Here is a 20,316-nt window from a genome sequence, read left to right as displayed (position 1 = left end):
CAGTGATAAATCAGTATATCATATTTTATTGTGTTTGAATATTTTTTAAAAAACGATATATACAATATTATTATAAATCGGTAAACTACCAAAGTACTTCCGAATTTTCAGACAGACAAACAAGTAGTTTGAACACGCAGTTTTGTTAAACTAGTAGCAAAAATCAAAACCATAATATTATGTTTACCTACTATATTTTACTAAAAGTCGAGTGCGTCGAAATCGTAAATAATAATATGTTTTTCACCTTCCTGGTTATTTTCCCATAGTAAATAGTGTTTTAGGTTTGTTGTTGTAGGTAGGAATAATAATAATTATTCTTACATGTTGGTTATGAAATGTATATTGAAATAATTTACTTTTACAAATCATTAGTGATATAAGTTTTGAGTGAAAATGCTTGGATCAGCATATTGTATGGTACTTCAAATACATGTTTTGATAAAAAAACAATAGTGTAATAAAATAAAACTGCGTTTTATTGTAATCAATGTTGACAATTTTAAATTCCAAAATTATTGATCAATAAAATAGTTTACACCAACAAATATAACTTTTATTTTTATAACAATCGTTCATAATATAAACCGTAGCAGGTGGCGTTTTGAAGTTCTGTCTACTCATACAGAAAAATGGAAAACTTGTTTTTTTTGTAAACAATTTATTACTCATGTTGTTTGGCAACTCGAAGCGTGGTCGTCCGTCGTAGGTACTTTTGTTCGGCGTCGCGTCGTCGTCCGCGTCGGCTTGATATAAAACATTCTTGATTTCATTGACACGCGCTATGATTTGCGCGCGGAATTTCTTGTGTTGTGAATTTATTTTTGTATGCTATGCATTTTAATTGAATCAAATTGCAATATTTCTCTAGTATGCATTTGAGACTATATTGTAATAATTGATCGTGGGTAGGTATAGTAATTAATTATTCTAATAACGCAATTATATTTTCGGTGGGATTCAAAACAAAAAATTGGCCCGTGATTTTTATGAAATTTCACCACATTGCAAATTATATATTATACAATTACAATTACAATTATTATAAATCGGTAAACTATCAAAGTACATAATTACAAACTTGCAAAATATGCTTTTCCGAATTTTCAGACAGACACACAATTTTATTAGTTTGTTTTAGCAAAGTAGGTACCTATACCTATACGCTTACGTCGCGCGTCGCGTCGTCGAAAACGGTGCGCCCAGAAACAAACATACCTAATTCAGTTACAATCCTTTTTTTGTTCCGTAATTTATTGTATTTATTCTAATACGATTTTTTTTATTCGTCGGCCAGTTCTACTAGGTATAAAAATATAAAATTGAAATATAATTATTGTAGCGACAGCCATATTATGTTACTATGTTTTCGTAAATATGTTTTTCACCTTCCTGGTTATTTTCACATAATCTTATCTTATATATAAAAATGAATCGCAAAATGTGTTGGTAAGCGCATAACTCGAGAACGGCTGAACCGATTTCGATAATTCTTTTTTTATTATATTCCTTGAAGTACGAGGATGGTTTTTATGTAGAGAAAACGTAAATATGTACCACGGGCGAAGCCGGGGCGGACCGCTAGTTATTATATATATATAAAGCTACACTACCACTCACTGACTGACATCGGTTTTCTCGGAAACTATGCGGAAAGTGGGGGGGATAACGACGTGATCGTGTAGAGGTGCGCCGAGCGACCAGAGGAAAAATATAGCGATCTCGATCACCTTCGAATACCGAGTGGACCCCTGGTGGTGCGCAGAAACGGTGCTACCTGGAGGGGGGTGTCTGAACAAAAAATGCTCGGAACTGGTGGCGATTACCAGGGGTGGTGGAAAAATGGCGATTTTCGCAAAAACAAGATGGCCGCCGTACTTTGCCAAAATCGCCGTTTATGAATCCTTACGTCTCAAATTTGGCACACGTGCTCTGTTCGAGCCGGCGAATCGATCGGTGCCCCGTTCGAGTGGCTCCGGGCCCCAGTTTCCGACTTCCATACAACGTAAAATCCAACGGCCCGCGGAAACGGTGCGAGTTGGGTGGAGGGTCCCGGAACTAAAAATGATCACCACCCTGGGACGCTACCAGGGAGCTATAGTGGGTCGCTCGATTTTGGAATTTTTCCATTTTTGGCGCAAACATAAAAACGTAAATTTAGACGAGGTGGCGCAACGGAGAAATACACCAATGATGCATTCGTACTCGCCCAGCTCCCAGGATATCCAGAAAAATACGAAATCTTAAACTTTCCCTCATCTCTCGAAGACGGTCAACGGCCCGCGCAAACGGTAGCAGCTACATCTGGGGTGCTCGAACTAAACTTGTAGTAGACCTCGAGCAATTACCACAGATAGTGAAAAAAATTCAAAATGGCGGAAAAAATGGCCGCCGCCATACAAATGCTAAAACGGCCATCGCTGGTCCGATCGCGCTGAAACTTGGCACAGGGGCTTTAATCGAGCCTCACATTACGTTGGCATACTCATCATCGAGTTTCCATCGCTGGTTTCCGAGTTTCATACAACGCGAAATTCGACGGCTCTCCGAAACGGCGCCAGATAGGTGGGGGGTGTAGAACTAAAAAATGATCAGGAAGATGGGGCGCTACCAGGGCAATGGAGAAATTTCAAATTGGACGCAATTTTTTTTTCAAAAATGGCCAATTTTTCAAAGCAAGATGGTGGCGCCGATTACTTTACGATCGGTCTGAAAATTGACTTTTGTGCTCTAATCGGCCAGATTTACAATACTGCATACTCAGAATTTCTCTCCGACCATCGGTTTCCATTTTCCATACATCACGAAATTCAACGGCTCTCGGAACCGGTGGCAGGTAGGTCGGGGTCGCCGAAGCAAAAAATGCTTCAAAACCTGGTCCGCTTCCAGGCATATAAAAATTTTTGGTAAAAAGCGAAATTTTTTTTTTCGAAAATTTTGTATGGAAATTTCCATAGTAGGAAGGGTAATTGAATAGCAACGGCAAAAGACGGCGCCGCGGGCTGCTTGCTGCCCGCGCATCGCACAACCTCGAAAGTCGACAGCCTCCCGCAGTAGAAAATATTTATTAACTTTTGAACTATCACACGAGCCAAGCGAGCGAAGCGAGCGAATCACGGCAGCGGCTGGCGTAAATATTCAAATAGGTAGCGAGGAGCGAAGCGACGAGCGAGTTAGGTTAACTTTTGAACTACCGCACTAGCCAAGCGAGCGAAGCGAGCAAGTCACGTCAGCGGCCGGCGTAAATACTCAAAGAAGTAGCGAGGAGCGAAGCGACGAGCGAATTAGGTTAATTTTGAACTACCGCACTAGCCAAGCGAGCGATGCGAGCAAGTCACGTCAGCGGCCTGCGTAAATATTCAAAGAAGTAGCGAGGAGCGAAGCGACGAGCGAGTTAGGTTAACTTTTGAACTACCGCACTAGCCAAGCGAGCGAAGCGAGCAAGTCACGTCAGCGGCCTGCGTAAATATTCAAAGAAGTAGCGAGGAGCGAAGCGACGAGCGAGTTAGGTTACTTTTGAACTACCGCACTAGCCAAGCGAGCGAAGCGAGCAAGTCACGTCAGCGGCCGGCGTAAATACTCAAAGAAGTAGCGAGGAGCGAAGCGACGAGCGAGTTAGGTTACTTTTGAACTACCGCATTAGCCAAGCGAGCGAAGCGAGCAAGTCACGTCAGCGGCCGGCGTAAATATTCAAATAGGTAGCGAGGAGCGAAGCGACGAGCGAGTTAGGTTACTTTTGAGCTACCGCACTAGCCAAGCGAGCGAAGCGAGCAAGTCACGTCAGCGGCCGGCGTAAATATTCAAATAGGTAGCGAGGAGCGAAGCGACGAGCGTGTTAAGTAAACTCTTTAACAGTTTATTATGAAAAGTCACTGCCCACTATCGATTAGACACCTCAAAATGATGAAATTCGGGGATCACGTATTGAATAAGTAATTTATAAACAGTTTCGACTGACTGTAGAATCGCTGTTAGCAGATGTAACAAATGGACAGGAAATTCAAATGCATTTTCAAATGACTGAAGATTTCTGCCCTGGGATGAGCCGCGAGCTGCTTGCAGCTCGCGCACCACGCACCCTCGAAGGTCGACAGCATTTTAGAATAGAAAAATATTTGAATTGGGAATTTATAAGCACTTCCGATTGACTGTGGAATCGCTGTTGGCAAATAATAACAAATTGACGGGGGATTTTGATGCATTTTCAAATGACTGCCCTATTGCTTCAACCCAGGGGCAAAAGGGGCTCGCGGGCTGCTTGCAGCCCGCGCACAACGCACCAGCTAGTTATAATATATAAAGCTACACTACCACTCACTCACTCACTGACATCGCTTTTCTCGGAAACTACGTGGAAAGTTGGGGGGATTTCGACGTGATCGTTTAGAGGTGCTCCGATCGACCAGAGGAAAAATATAGCGATCTCGATCACCTTCGAATACCGAGTGGACCCCTGGAGGTGCGCAGAAACGGTGGCACCTGGAGGGGGGGTGTCTGAACAAAAAATGCTCGGAACTGGTGGCGATTACCAGGGGTGGTGGAAAAATGGGGATTTTCGCGAAAACAAGATGGCCGCCGTACTTTGCCAAAATCGCCGTTTATGAATCCTTACGTCTCAAATTTGGCACACGTGCTCTGTTCGAGCCGGCGAATCGATCGGTGCCCCGTTCGAGTGGCTCCGGGCCCCAGTTTCCAACTTTCATACAACGCAAAATCCAACGGCCCGCGGAAACGGTGCGAGTTGGGTGGGGGGTCCCGGAACTAAAAATGATCACCACCCTGGGACGCTACCAGGGAGCCGTAGTGGGTCGCTCGATTTTGGAATTTTTCCATTTTTGGCGCAAACATAAAAACGTAAATTTAGACGAGGTGGCGCAACGGAGAAATACACCAATGATGCATTCGTACTCGCCCAGCTCCCAGGATATCCAGAAAAATACGAAATCTTAAACTTTCCCTCATCTCTCGAAGACGGTCAACGGTCCGCGCAAACGGTAGCAGCTACATCTGGGGTGCTCAAACTAAATGTGTAGTAGACCTCGAGCAATTACCACAGATAGTGAAAAAAATTCAAAATGGCGGAAAAAATGGCCGCCGCCATACAAATGCTAAAACGGCCATCGCTGGTCCGATCGCGCTGAAACTTGGCACAGGGGCTTTAATCAAGCCGCACATTAAGTTGGCATACTCATCATCGAGTTTCCATCGCTGGTTTCCGAGTTTCATACAACGCGAAATTCGACGGCTCACCGAAACGGCGCCAGATAGGTGGGGGGTGTAGAACTAAAAAATGATCAGGAAGATGGGGCGCTACCAGGGCAATGGAGAAATTTCAAATTGGGCGCAATTTTTTTTTTCAAAAATGGCCAATTTTTCAAAGCAAGATGGTGGCGCCGGTTACTTTACGATCGGTCTGAAAATTGACTTCTATGCTCTAATCAGCCAGATTTACAAAACTACATACTCAGAATTTCTCTCCGACCCCCGGTTTCCATTTTCCATACATCACGAAATTCAATGGTTCTCTGAATCGGTGACAGGTAGGTCGGGGTCGCCGAAGTAAAAAATACTTCAAAACTTGGTCCGCTTCCAGGCATATAAAATTTTTTGTTAAAAAGCGAAATTTTTTTTTTCGAAAATTTTGTATGGAAATTTTCATAGTAGGAAGGGTAATTGAATAGCAACGGCAAAAGACGGCACCGCGGGCTGCTTGCTGCCCGCGCACCGCGCAACCTCGAAGGTCGACAGCCTCCCGGAGTAGAAAATATTTATTAACTTTTGAACTACCGCACGAGCCAAGCGAGCGAAGCGAGCGAATCACGGCAGCGGCTGGCGTAAATATTCAAATAGGTAGCGAGGAGCGAAGCGACGAGCGAGTTAGGTTAACTTTTGAACTACCGCACTAGCCAAGCGAGCGAAGCGAGCAAGTCACGTCAGCGGCCGGCGTAAATATTCAAAGAAGTAGCGAGGAGCGAAGCGACGAGCGAGTTAGGTTAACTTTTGAACTACTGCACTAGCCAAGCGAGCGAAGCGAGCAAGTCACGTCAGCGGCCGGCGTAAATATTCAAAGAAGTAGCGAGGAGCGAAGCGACGAGCGAGTTAGGTTAACTTTTGAACTACCGCACTAGCCAAGCGAGCGAAGCGAGCAAGTCACGTCAGCGGCCTGCGTAAATATTCAAAGAAGTAGCGAGGAGCGAAGCGACGAGCGAGTTAGGTTACTTTTGAACTACCGCACTAGCCAAGCGAGCGAAGCGAGCAAGTCACGTCAGCGGCCGGCGTAAATATTCAAAGAAGTAGCGAGGAGCGAAGCGACGAGCCAGTTAGGTTAACTTTTGAACTACCGCACTAGCCAAGCGAGCGAAGCGAGCAAGTCACGTCAGCGGCCGGCGTAAATACTCAAATAGGTAGCGAGGAGCGAAGCGACGAGCGTGTTAAGTAAACTCTTTAACAGTTTATTATGAAAAGTCACTGCCCGCTATCGATTAGACACCTCAAAATGATGAAATTCGGGGATCACGTTTCAAGAATTTAACCAATATTTGAATAAGTAATTTATAAACAGTTTCGACTGACTGTAGAATCGCTGTTAGCAGATGTAACAAATGGACAGGAAATTCAAATGCATTTTCAAATGACTGAAGATTTCTGCCCTGGGATGAGCCGCGAGCTGCTTGCAGCTCGCGCACCACGCACCCTCGAAGGTAGACAGCCCCCCGGAATAGAAAATATTTGAATGGGAAATTTATAAGCACTTCCGATTGACTGTGGAATCGCTGTTAGCAGATATTAACAAATTGACGGGGAATTTTTATGCATTTTCAACTGACTGAAGATTTCTGCCCTGGGATGCTTCGCGGGCTGCTTGCAGCCCGCGCACCACGCACCCTCGAAGGTGGGCAGCCTCCCGAAGTGGAAAATACTTGAATGGGGAATTTATAAGCATTACCGACTGACTGTAGAATCGCTGTTAGCAGATGTAACAAATGGACAGGAAATTCGAATGCATTTTCAAATGACTGCCCTATTGCTTCAACCCAGAGGCAAAAGAGGCTCGCGGGCTGCTTGCAGCCCGCGCACCACGCACCCTCGAAGGTCGACAGCATTTCAAAATAGAAAATATTTGAATTGGGAATTTATAAGCACTTCCGATTGACTGTGGAATCGCTGTTGGCAAATAATAACAAATTGACGGGGGATTTTGATGCATTTTCAAATGACTGCCCTATTGCTTCAACCCAGGGGCAAAAGGGGCTCGCGGGCTGCTTGCAGCCCGCGCACAACGCACCAGCTAGTCTTATATATAAAAATGAATCGCAAAATGTGTTGGTAAGCGCATAACTCGAGAACGGCTGAACCGATTTCGATAATTCTTTTTTTATTATATTCCTTGAAGTACGAGGATGGTTTTTATGTAGAGAAAACGTAAATATGTACCACGGGCGAAGCCGGGGCGGACCGCTAGTCTTATATATAAAAATGAATCGCAAAATGTGTTGGTAAGCGCATAACTCGAGAACGGCTGAACCGATTTCGATAATTCTTTTATTATTATATTCCTTTAAGTACGAGGATGGTTTTTACGTAGAGAAAACGTAAATATGTATGTACCACGGGCGAAGCCGGGGCGGACCGCTAGTATAAATATAAAAATGAATCGCAAAATGTGTTGGTAAGCGCATAACTCGAGAACGGCTGAACCGATTTCGATAATTCTTTTTTTATTATATCCCTTGAAGTACGAGGATGGTTCTTATAGCTAGAGAGCTAGTTAGTTTAGTTTTAGTGCAGTGGCAGTGTAAATGTTGTTGTTGAGGTTATGTAAATTTAACACTTTAGTTAACTACCAAGATATAAAGAAATGAGGATAGGACACAATAACTATTGGTTGAGGTATTTATAAACTCATAATATACTTTTAAAAAAATCACGTTTTAATAAATTTCTAGAATTAAATTAGAACAGCTGATTCAAAATAGCCTAAAAAATCTTAATAATAATAATTACGCTTCACAGCAAGAAGAAATGTACCATATGTACCCGCACAAAGTCGATATTGTGTTGCCTACCGTTCGACTCAATGGCTAGGGTTGTAACTACCTTTAATAATATTATTACCAAACTAATAAACCGAGTGATGCGAAATAACCATAATTCTTTTAGAGTTTGATAAAATGATCAGGCAGGTATTTTCTTTAATCCTCTGAATTCTCGGTTACTAAATTGTATCGTTGAAATTATTCTTAATCGCGTAAATTTAATAAATAATCATATGGAAAACACTTTTCATTTGTTTTTTTACTTTCACGCCCAACTACTATACAATAATTACGTTGTTTCGGTATTTTGACGAGAAAACGCAGGAAACATCCGTTGTATCATTTTAGATAGATTGTATATTTTGTATCTGTAAAATTGAAATCAAAGCTATGTATATGTTGTCTCCATTCTTTTCTTATCGGATTGTTGATCCCAATGCGAATGCGTCACTTAAATTTTATAAAAGACAATTAAGAACATCAAAAATAAAGTGATACGTAAATATTTCACAGTGCAATATATTATGTAATTAACTAATAATAATTATATATTTATGAAAAAATAATTACATCAGATTTAATAATAGCAATTGTTTTGAATGTACATAATATGAATAAATGATTACATCATAATAGTAATAATCACAATTGTTTTATTTCCCATTTGTTGCAACCCTAGCATATTTTCATGTAGCAGCAGAAGTACCTACACTGGCGGCGCGGCGGCATCGTGCGACATCAAAGGCATTGCCTTACTAGGTAAGTTTATAATGACTCATTTCTTTTATTATATAATTTACGTTTTACTTTTACAGAATCCGATTCAATGGATTATGAAGACGAGTCACACAACGCCATACGATAGTGATGATGAATGAACATTTCAATAAATGCATGCGTGTTTTTTTATGTTGTTTTGTAATTGTTAATTGTTTCTTAAATAAAGAAATAAACTAAATATTTAAATGATGATTTGTTATTTGCAACACAACTTTATATTTGAGATTCTTTACAAATGTATATTTAGTTTTGTATCATCAAATTTATAAATTTTATTCCATAGTTTTCAAAATTAAATGTAAATGACCATAAAAACATTAATAAAGTAAATCATTGATGTAAGGTCAGGGAACGTAATACATATATATACATCTGACCATGTAGAAGCTAAGTCTTGTTGACTGCTGAAGTCTGTAAAGTTTTGTTGTCTGCTGAAGTCTGTACGCAATGAAAATGTCTGCCGTTTCGAAAATAAGTTTTTAAGACCCTAATAAATAAAATATATGAATGGCAGATCTGGTCAAATACTTTCAAAATTGTATTTTTTTCAGCACTTTCATAAGTGTCTTCCAGAATGTTATCCGCGTGATAATGGTCTGCCATTGTTATTTTCCGATAGTAATAATAATCTATTTTCAAATATCAAAATGGCAGACGTGGTCAAATGGTTTCAAAGTTCGCCAAAAATTTCCACCTGTCTTACCTAAGCGCGCGCCCCGTCCACCACTCTGGGCTTAGTGACTCCTCATCTCATGTATAGTAGGTATAGGGGAATCAACACACAAAAATCCAGGTCTGGTCAAATACATACAGGTAGCTTTGCGCTAGCTCTCTAGCTATTACTTCTTATGGAGAGAAAACGTAAACATGTACCACGGGCGAAGCCGGGGCGGACCGCTAGTAAATAATAAAATAATAAATAGTGTATTAGATTTGTTATTGTATCTTGTATACCTACGAATAATTATTCTTACGTCTTGTTGGGAAATGTTCAAATACCTACCTATTGAAATAATTTACTGTTACAAATCATTAGTGTTATTAGTTTTGAGTGAATAGGCATGGATCAGAAATTCAGAATATAATATGCTACTAACTACTCAAATACATACATGTTTACACAACAAACACCACTGACCTCTATAACTATAAGTTATAGAGGTCAGTGACCGTCAGTGACAAACACTATGGATACCTACGCTCGCGAATGCAAATTCGGTGATTTACTAATTATTGATACCTAGTCATTGAATTCGTTTTGAAATAGCCTGTACTTTGTAATTTTTAGTGTTATAGACATTTATAAAATGTGGTGCTCATTTTTTTGTAATAAATCATCCCGAACGCTATTGTATTTTCGTTGTTTTATTTCAAGTGAACACCTATACAATTTTGTCACGAGCCGCCTCTGGCCTCTGGGTGAAATAAACAAGTCAAATGATTTTTGTTCTAATTGTATTTTGGTAGCAGTTTGTTTAGAATTTACATTACCATTGTTTAATTTTTATTTTGTATTTGCAGTAAAATAAAAAGATGAAAAACTTCATTAGGTATATTGTACGACACCTCACTCTGAATCGCGCTAGCGAAATTTTTTCGTTACAGAGCACATATACAACTTTCGGACAGTCTTCATTGAGGCCGGCCGGCAAATCGAGTATGTCGAGAAACTTCACTTATTCGATGGAGGTATTCTACCTTCCTTCCTCCACAGTTGTGGGACCCCGACGTGCATTGAACACGCAGCTTTCTGATACTAGTAGCTAAAATCAAAACCACAGATATGTCTGTGATCAAAACCATAATAATATTTTTACCTATTATTTTACTAAAAGTCGAGTGCATCGAAATCGTAAATATGTTTTTCACCTTCCTGGTTTTTTTTCCATAGTAAATAGTGTTTTTGATTTGTTGTTGTATGAATAATTATTCTTACTTGTTGGTTATGAAATGTATTTTGAAATAATTTACTTTTACAAATCATTAGTGATATTAGTTTTGAGTGAAAATGCTTGGATCAGCATAATATCATATTTGCTACTTCAAATACATGTTTTGATAAAAAAAAACAATAGTGTAATGTAGGTAATAAAATAAAACTGCGTTTTATTGTAGGTAATCAATTTTGACATTATTTATTTCCCAAAATTACAATAAAATAGTTTACGCCAACAAATATAACTTTTATTTTTATAACAATCCTACTTCCTACTAATGCGAAAGTTCATACATGTTTCAAAAGAAAAACTTTTACTTTTACTATTATTTCAATTTATCCGGTTTAATTAAGACTTAATATTGATACATATGATCATTATAAATACAAATAGGAATTAACAATATAACGAATACGTGGCACAACTAAAATTTTACCGATACCACCCGTGGTCATTCTCCTTTGTGGGTCATTTGTAACAGGATGGCGGTTCTACAGCGAAAAAAGAAAAATGATGGTCAGAACGCTGATACCGGATACCTTAAGATACTGTAATATAAAATATTACTAGATTAGATAAAATATTATAGGTAGTATCTTCACCGTGTGTGACGCGCTTTACATTCACGCCATCTAGAGTTAAATCTTTATCATTTTTGTATACGTCTGTGTGTGTAAACGACCCTGTATGCAATGACAGATGTTAAAACGCATAATTTTACCGAATTGGGTGGATTTTAAGGCAATGATATAACATATTTCAATAAAATATAATATTCAGTAACCGCCATGACTATTCCTAGGTTTGATGACTATTCCAATTACGCAAAAACTCAAATAAACTAGAAATGTAGAATTCAGCGCCATCTAGCGGGATATTGGCTGGGAACAGATCGTTGCAATCACCTTAATAACATAATGGTTTAAAGAACCGGTTTATGATTATTATAAAAGGTCTTAATAAAAAAGGAGAAAATAAAAAAGCGCGAACATCCGCTAAGAATCGGACTGTCATCAAATAATTAATAATTAAAGAGATAAGTGCCGTAATTTTACGCATGATTACCTACTTTTGGATAAACGAATTTTTAGTTGATCTGAATTCTGAATGCAGTTTAAACAATTTATTTTATAAAAAAAAGGTCGTTGACGCCAGGAAGTACGAATCCAGATTCTAATAAGAAACCAATTGAAAATAAAAAAAATACCTACAGCCGAATATAGAGCTTCCATCACTCCTCCTTTGGGAACATCGGTTAAAAGGAGGCATTTTATTTAAATACAGATATGAGATAACTAGATCATAAATATTAATGTTTCTTCTAAAATGTCATGGTACCTACATCCGGGCCGTGCAGCCAATTAAATATGCGTTTTCGCGTCTTCTTATTTATCCCAAGTATGGGTATTGAACTTACAAATTACGTTTGAGGTGAACGACCTGTGTTCCTTCTGGTTGAATTAAGGATCCTGTTAATTGTCAATTGCCAATGATATAGTTAGATTAGTTTGCGATTCTTAATTTTCAATCTTTATACTATTAAACTCTTAAAAACAGAAAAAAGATGAGAGTGAAATCGATTTTGTATTGATTTTGTAGAGCTCGATGTAGAGTAACCACAATAATTTTGTTTTGTAACTTTTTTTGGCTTTGCTACACTTTCTATGTGTTTAGGGTCTGTAGAGGTCCTTATCTACTTGTAGATTAAGATTTATGTACTTATTTTTGAAATATTCTGTGAAACTTTTAAAAACGATATTTCGTTAGATTGATATTATTCTGTATGTGATATTTTTCTGTAGTAATTATTGAAAAATAGTTTTGTCTTTAAACGTTACCTATATAGTCATCTAATTCTATACACAGACTAGACCACAGAGCAAGTTATATAGTACTAGACTTACAATGTGGCCTAATTTCATATCTACGAGTGTATGCAACTCAACAGACAATTTGATATACGAGTAGTTAGGTCACAATAGAAATCATTCCTTTGTCTATCTATACTAATATTATAAAGCTGAAGAGTTTGTTTGTTTGTTTGAACGCGCTAATCTAAGGAATAACTGGTACGATTTGAAAAATTCTTTCAGTGTTAGATAGCCCATTTATCTCGCTAAGACCAACAGGAGCGGAGCAATGCGGGTGAAACCGTGGGGCATAGTATTATAATAGAGTAATTGATAACGAACTTTTCGAACAAAAGTTTATCCTAATCAGTAACTGACAAATTAGAATTTTTTTCTCAGTTATAATATAATATTCGTTCAATTCACTAATTAATAACGCGCAAACATATACTTTATTAATTTAATTTTGACTATGTGTGACTAAAATAATTCATTAACATGTAAATATAAAATGATTAGTGCAATTCCATAACAATTGCTATTAAATTATAAAGAGCATGCAATTATAAATTATGTAGGTTGTTACTTATAATCATTAAAATATCCATTTCTTTATTTTCTATTCATTTCACTAATTATATCAAGTTTAGGCTTAATTGCTGAATAATTTCCTTAAAACATACCTAATACTCTTGATTTCTATGTGATTAATATTTTTGTCATACGTAACTAGATATATATATAACGTTTATGAAGCTTTCACTGGTTTTCACTTTCATTCATTTCATTCATTTCATTCATTTCATTCATTTCAAATTCAAATTATTACTTATTTATTTAATAAATACCTACAAAACAATTACTTATTATTAAATTGTTAAATTGATTAAAAATAATATTAAATTATTATCCATTTAATAAACTTGCTTACCTTTTTTATTTCCTTTCGCACAAATAAAACTAGAACATTTTCAAAACATTTTGTGTGCACAGCACTTTAAAAAAAATAATGCATTCACACCTTAAAACACAGCACCACACCAAACAGTTTTAATTTAAATAATTAAAAATATTAAATATAGAGCCTGACAACGTGTTGCGGCCAAAGCTATACAATTCTGCGGCTAGGATTAACCTAATAAGACCATTCTGCCGCACGAGCGGACAGTCCGGCCGAAACTTGCATTTTCGATATTTATTTTAATATTGAGTTCGGGTTCACTTTTTCATGAATGACGTCAGCGGCCAAGGACCTCTTTACAAGTTTTAAGGGTCATTGCAAGCTGACGAAGTAATACGAGATGAATAATTTGAAATTTCGTTAATCTTGCAGGCTCTGCAGAAATACGCAATTTAGGAATGAATTAGGTACCTACTGTCAACGTACTAGGTTGATCCAAAAGTAATGATAATTGGGTATTTCCTGTGCACATAAAAATATAAAATAAATATTTTTTGCTTGCTCATGTACTCACTAAGTTATCACAAAAAAATCATATCAACAGGCCACGTTTCCAAGTATTTACATTAATTTGAATGTGAACCGTGGGTGCCAGAATGTTTCCCGACGAAAAGAAGAAACAACGATTCGACATTTAGAGGGTGAATTTCCAAATTTTTTATGAGATCAGGATAATTTTTTGTCACGATTTGTGATCATGGACGTTACCCGGGTTCACCATGTTTATGCTGAAACCAAGAAACAATTAATGGCCTGGATGCGAGCTTCCAAAGTGACGATGAAGAACTTCAAAGTGAAAATTAGTGGGATAGATTAGCGGTAGTTTTTTGGGACGCTGAAGGAATAATTATGGTGGGATATTTTAAGAAGGTAGCCACTATATTGGGCTCTTACTACACAGACCAAATTAAAAGATTGCGGTAGGTTAGTAAGGAAAAGAGACATGGCAAAATGCGGGCTTGAATGCTGTTTCACCCAGATAACGCACCAGATCACAAAGCGTCAGTTGCAATGGCTGCCATTCAAAAATCGGCATACCAAATGCTTGAACACCCACCCTGTTTATTAGATCTAGCTCCTAGTTATTTCTATCTCTCTCCTCGACACAAGAAACACCTTCGAGGCAAGAAATTTTAAGACGACAGCGAAGTGATGGCCGCAGTAGAGGGGTTTTTGGGGATGAAGTCAAAGTTTTTTTTTTTTAAGTTTAAGAAAAAAATATCGATGTATATTATCTAGTTAGAAGACTATCTAGAGGAATACATAATAATTTTTACTGTAATGACCTTGTTTAATATTGATTATCATTACTTTTGGATCAACCCATGTATTCTATTGACGATATTACTTACTTTGATTATTAGTTACAGCTATTTTTAGAAAATTTTTTGTGACCCTAAATCTTGTCTTTCCACAAAACTCTATTATAGGAAAACTTCATAAAAGACTATTTCATAACGCTGTACGTTATACAGAAGAAAGGGTAAGGTAATTAGATATTTATTTATCATCGCGATATATTGATGTAGGTACCTATGGATGAATGTCATCATAATGAGAAAGTCGATTTCGATATCCAGGATTTTTAGGACCTACGCATTATTGTGGTATTATCTATACATACTAATATTATAAAGCTCAAGAGTTTGTTTGTTTGAACGCGCTAATCTCAGGATCTAACTGGTTCGATTTGAAAAATTTGCAAACTAGCTGTGCCTCGCAGTTTCACCCGTGAGCAAAACTAAATAGGAACTTTTCAGTAGGTATAAGTAACATGGTTTTGTTTCAATACGTACCTTGCTATTTATCATATTCAATGCAAGTCTATATATTATAAATAAAATACATCTCTCGATCATTACTGATGCATGAACCGTTGAACAAATTTATGGACGACACATTGCTTGGATAGTTTATACCTTTGTATCACGTAACGTGTCTTGTTTGCACTCCATAATATTGCCTAATTACAGACATAAAAAACTTGTAAAAACGAATGGGGTGACATTTCTACACATACCTTATTGGAGGGCGCAAAACAAAAACAAATTTAACAATTATTTTAATTGCTGTCATACATATATATTATTATATAAATGAATAGGAACGCATTGCCTTCCCGTAGGTACGAGTTCACACTGCCACGGTAGTAGGTATTAAATAATCATAATAGTATGTAGTTAATAGTCATTTATTATTGTTTTTAAACGCAGATTTAGAAAATGCATACCTACTTGATCAGACTTCATGCAGTGGAATGCGCTCTATCGAGAATTTTTTGAGTGACATAGTGAAATTTAAAGTGATATGATTATAAGATTATAACCAAATGTTGATAAGTTTTTTTTTTAATATTTAAGTGAAGAAGATACAATGTTGCATCTGCATCGGCCAGTAACAATGTTAATTGTTAATAGCGGACTGTAATTGGCTGAATTTTTTTCTATTGGCTGAATAATTAGCACCTAAACGATAGAGAAGTAAACAATATTTTCACGTACGGCGGTATTTTTAAATAACATGTCCAATTAAAATTTTGTCCGTATGAAAGGTCATCATTTATTACGTTACAACAATATAAAATGCTTTTAAAAAGGCTAATGTAGGTAATTCTGATACATAATTAGTCGATGAAGGTGCCACCTTATAAAAATCTTCATGAATTTCAAGCTGTTTACGTGTAGTTCGGCAAACAGGCTTTTCTTTTCGTCTATCATCAAATATTTTGGCCCAAATTAAACACTTTAATTTGTTGCTCAAATAGCTACGTATAATAATATACATATACAATAAAACACAAGGTGCAATAATAAGAATACAAATCAATGGCCTTATCTTGTTTAATTAAAGTGAAACTTTTATTACATCGTCTCAAACTTTTTGGTCTGTGTAGCGCATGTCGCGTGTATCGCGGCTGCCGAGTAGGTATACACGCGACATGCGCTACACAAAGCAGTGTTCGGAACCGTTCGAACAGTTTCACTTTTACCGTGGTTTCATAAAACCACTTTAATTTTATATATTCAGAAGTTTTCTAATAAAAATACAATTAATACATTCCGCGCGCGACTGTCCCCATCTTTGTGTAATCCAATACCTACCATTAAATTGAAGCAATATTTTGTTGACACAAAACCACACAATATACCTACTTACTTAACATAATCTGTGTGCGATAGTACTTCAAAGTCTTCATCCACTATGTGACCTAAATTGTCAATCGTAATACGTTTCGGTTGGTACAAACGAAAAAGTTAAAAATAATTTAGGGAATTTCACGCAGTCTTATAATCAAGTGTCGTAAAATTTTACATGAAAAATGTATCTATACTAATATTATAAAGCTGAAGAGTTTGTTTGTTTGTTTGTTTGTTTGAACGCGCTAATCTCGGGAACTACTGGTCCGATTTGAAAAATTCTTTCAGTGTTAGATAGCTCATTTATCGAGGAAGGCTATAGGCTATATATAATTACGCTACGACCAACGGGAGTGGAGCTACGGGGGTGAAACCGCGCGGAGCAGCTAGTAATTTATATGAAAAAAGGGCAATAACATCGTCGGTAAAGCAAAGCTAAGCAAAATCTCCAAAATATATTTATCTACCTAACTACTTATTTTGTCGAATTTATTTGACACAAATAATTATAGTACTTAGGTACTACTTACTTCATAATACGTGATAATACCTATGCACTTTGCATGCTGAATCGTATGCTGTTTTCAATGATGCCAAGGTTTTTCAGACACAAAAAAGTTACCTATTTCAAGAATCTGCGTTTTCGGAAATTTCGATTTTTTTTTTTATTTATTTATTATCAGAAACAAAATAGGTTAACAGATATATTAGTGTACAGTTGTGAATTAAAAACCACTGAGGTTTATAGTAATGTTTATAGTAATTAACAAGTTTATTGAAATATGTATTTAACATTATGTTAAGTATATGTATACGTATTACATACGTAGTATATTATTATTAGTCTGTGGTATTACCTACTCGTCTTCCATTCTAGAATCCTATATATATGTATTATCGAAGTAGGTATACACTTTGCTATCAGAATAATACCTTAGGCACGCAGGAATAGGTTAAAAGTTGAAACCTAAACAGCTTAGCGCAGTACAGGTTAAACTCTACTTACTGTATGCAGGTCAGCTTAGTGGTTTAGTATTTGCGCGACAATTATAATTCCTTCATAGTAGGAAACGCTATGTACGCTGTTGCAGTGTTGCATAACCTAATAATTAACCTAATAATTAATAATGGGTTAATAAGACTAGAACGAAATTAGATCACTATCACTAATTGATATATACACTGTCTTGTAAAGGTGGCGGTTCGCGCCGCGACAGAGACAAGCGACCGAGACAAGAGACCGCGACCGAAGACTGCGACAAGTGTCTCGGTCTCTTCTGCATGTACTGTAAGGCGAGACCGAGACCGGATACCGCGACAATTAGTGTCTCAGGCTCTTCACGACCGAAAAGTTAATCAGTATCGGAGTCTGTCGATGTAGTCAGTTGTGTTTGTGTCATGATGGAAAACCAAGTAGTAGAAGTTCTATTGGAGGAAGAAGAAGACGATGATTTGCTATTATATTATTATTACAAATACAAAACTAAAAGAATATTACCTATTAAAGAATTATATTTAACTAGAGGCCAAGAAGGATCATTTTCGCTATTAGTAAACAAGCACCTAATGTTTGATGACAAAACACATGTGCTTTTTGAGCGCGACACGAGACACTACTGGTCTGGGGCAGCGACCGTCTCGCTGTCTCCCGTCTCGCGTCTCTGTCTCCTGTCTCTGTCTCGCTCGCGAACTGTCGCCTATACATTGCCGAACGTCAAGTAACGGTCGCGGTCTTCGGCCGCGGTCTCCTGTCTCGGTCGCTTGTCTCTGTCGCGGCGCGAACCGCCACCTTAAGTTGTATCAACGTTCGGTCTCCGGTTGACCCAAAAAAATTAATAAAGTCCCACGAAAGTATCCGAAACCAATTGATAGTTCGAAATTATTACGCAGGACATAAATCGGAAAGTGAAGAGAATATCATATAGTAATCATGTCTCTATAATGGTCAAAGCCTGATCAAAGCATGACAGTCGGGGTGGACAACGGATAAATTGTAAACAGTTGTGATTTGTGAACAGTTCTTTGAATGTCATTCTATATACCTACCTATAGCAGTGGGTACACTGTACACTGTAAAAAATTGCGGGAAAAATATTACCCGTAGTCCTAGATAGTCGGGGCATCACGCTCCACGGAGAATAATCTAAAGGAAAATAATTTTAAAACCGTTTTTCAGTGAACTTTATAAACGAAAAAACAGTCAAATATTTCTGTTTACGACTGCAATTAATATCTGATTGTTGTTTCGTACTGATGTACCTATCGTTAATTTGACGCCTTCCTTCTCTAACTAAATTCAGTAGGAAGTCGTAGAATTAGGAGGTTTTTCAATACATTGATTTAGCTCGTGGGATACTTCAGGGTACTATGTTTGGCCCTTTATCCATTCTAATATTATAAATGCGAAAGTAACTCTGTCTGTCTGTTACTCAATCACGTCTTAACTACTGAACCAATTTGCATGAAATTTGGTATAGAGATATGTATTTTGATACCCGAGAAAGGACATAGGATAGGCTTTATCCCGGAAATCCCACGGGAACGGGAACTGCGGGTTTTCATTGAAAACGCGGGCGAAGCCGCGGGCAGAAAGCTAGTTATTAATAAATTTTTATCAATGCATTATCACGTGACACTATCAGTGCAGCTTTATTATCGAAGCGAACATAGTTTCAAGATCAGCATAATATTTTGTGAAGAATAAGACGTTATTTAATTCAAAAATAGGGTTTTCTCCATGTTTTCTCATGGTTTTCTCAAAATAATTTGGAAAATCCAAAAGTGCACGCCTCATAATTTTTTTTTAATAAATATTTATTACTTAATTATTACATATTTTTGTTTATTTAATAACAATTAAACCACATCGAATCAGACCCTGAAAAATGAAAGGGTTCTATTCCTGAGCATACTCAAGCGTAAGAGAAAAAAAAAGACTCGATTAGTAAAGTATTTCGGTCGCTATCGTGTTAACAAGAAAAAGGATCCGCACATACAGACACACGGACGTCCAAGACAGAACTTTTTTAAACTGTTTTTAGTTAAAAAACAGTTTAAAAAAGTTCTGTAAGTAGTTTAAATAACAAAAATGACATCAAAAATATCATGAACGTTAAAAATAGTGTTTTTTCTTAATATGTGTGAGTATGTATTATCTTACAAGTGCAATGTATGATACATAAAGACATTTTAAGTTTGAAAAATCAGATGTTTTGCGCGAAGTGACAGTAGTACCCACCACAGATTAAGTATTAGTTATGGTACCCACCTCAACGCTTCGCTTATTAGGCGTGCAATATCTCGATACTATATTTATCATATATTTATATTCGATCGCTCTGGCTAGTGCCATCTTTGATTTATTTTTAAAACTAAACTCATACGTTCCGTTTCACGCCAAATTTAACGAATTTAAATTTTTAGTACCTTTACTAAATTTAAAAATAGAGGAGTGGTATTACTTTAACAATTATAATAAATGATATCTATAATAATTTAAGGAAGGGAAATAATTAAGAAGAAATTTTGTTCTACATCAGCACCTTGACGAGCGATCGATTGGCGTTTTGCAAGCAAAACTTGGGTAGGCGAGGGCGCTGCGCGCGCAGAATTCGA

The 20,316-nt window shown here is 37.2% G+C and overlaps 1 protein-coding gene across 2 annotated transcripts in view; it reads right to left on the bottom strand.

The window, feature by feature from the left end:
- LOC149897614 (uncharacterized) overlaps positions 1-17,793 on the bottom strand; it is a 31,610-nt gene extending 13,817 nt beyond the window's left edge. Inside the window, exon 1 of one of the 2 annotated variants that reach the window (XM_090116437.1) lies at positions 17,708-17,793. The gene's annotated coding sequence lies outside the window, so the exon portion shown is untranslated. Of the gene's footprint in view, positions 1-13,534; positions 13,804-17,707 lie in introns of those variants that run through there. The other variant, XM_090116436.1, reaches the window with a different exon arrangement.
- Positions 17,794-20,316: the final 2,523 nt, after the last annotated feature.

This window comes from Colias eurytheme, chromosome 25 (genome assembly GCF_061535395.1).
Source record: "Colias eurytheme isolate Ceu_HAF_F1 chromosome 25, ilColEury1 Martin Lab GWU primary, whole genome shotgun sequence".
Classification (NCBI taxonomy): Eukaryota; Metazoa; Arthropoda; class Insecta; order Lepidoptera; family Pieridae; genus Colias; species Colias eurytheme.
The sequence above is the reverse complement of the archived record's forward strand: the minus strand, read 5'-3'. Positions and strand labels throughout refer to the sequence as shown.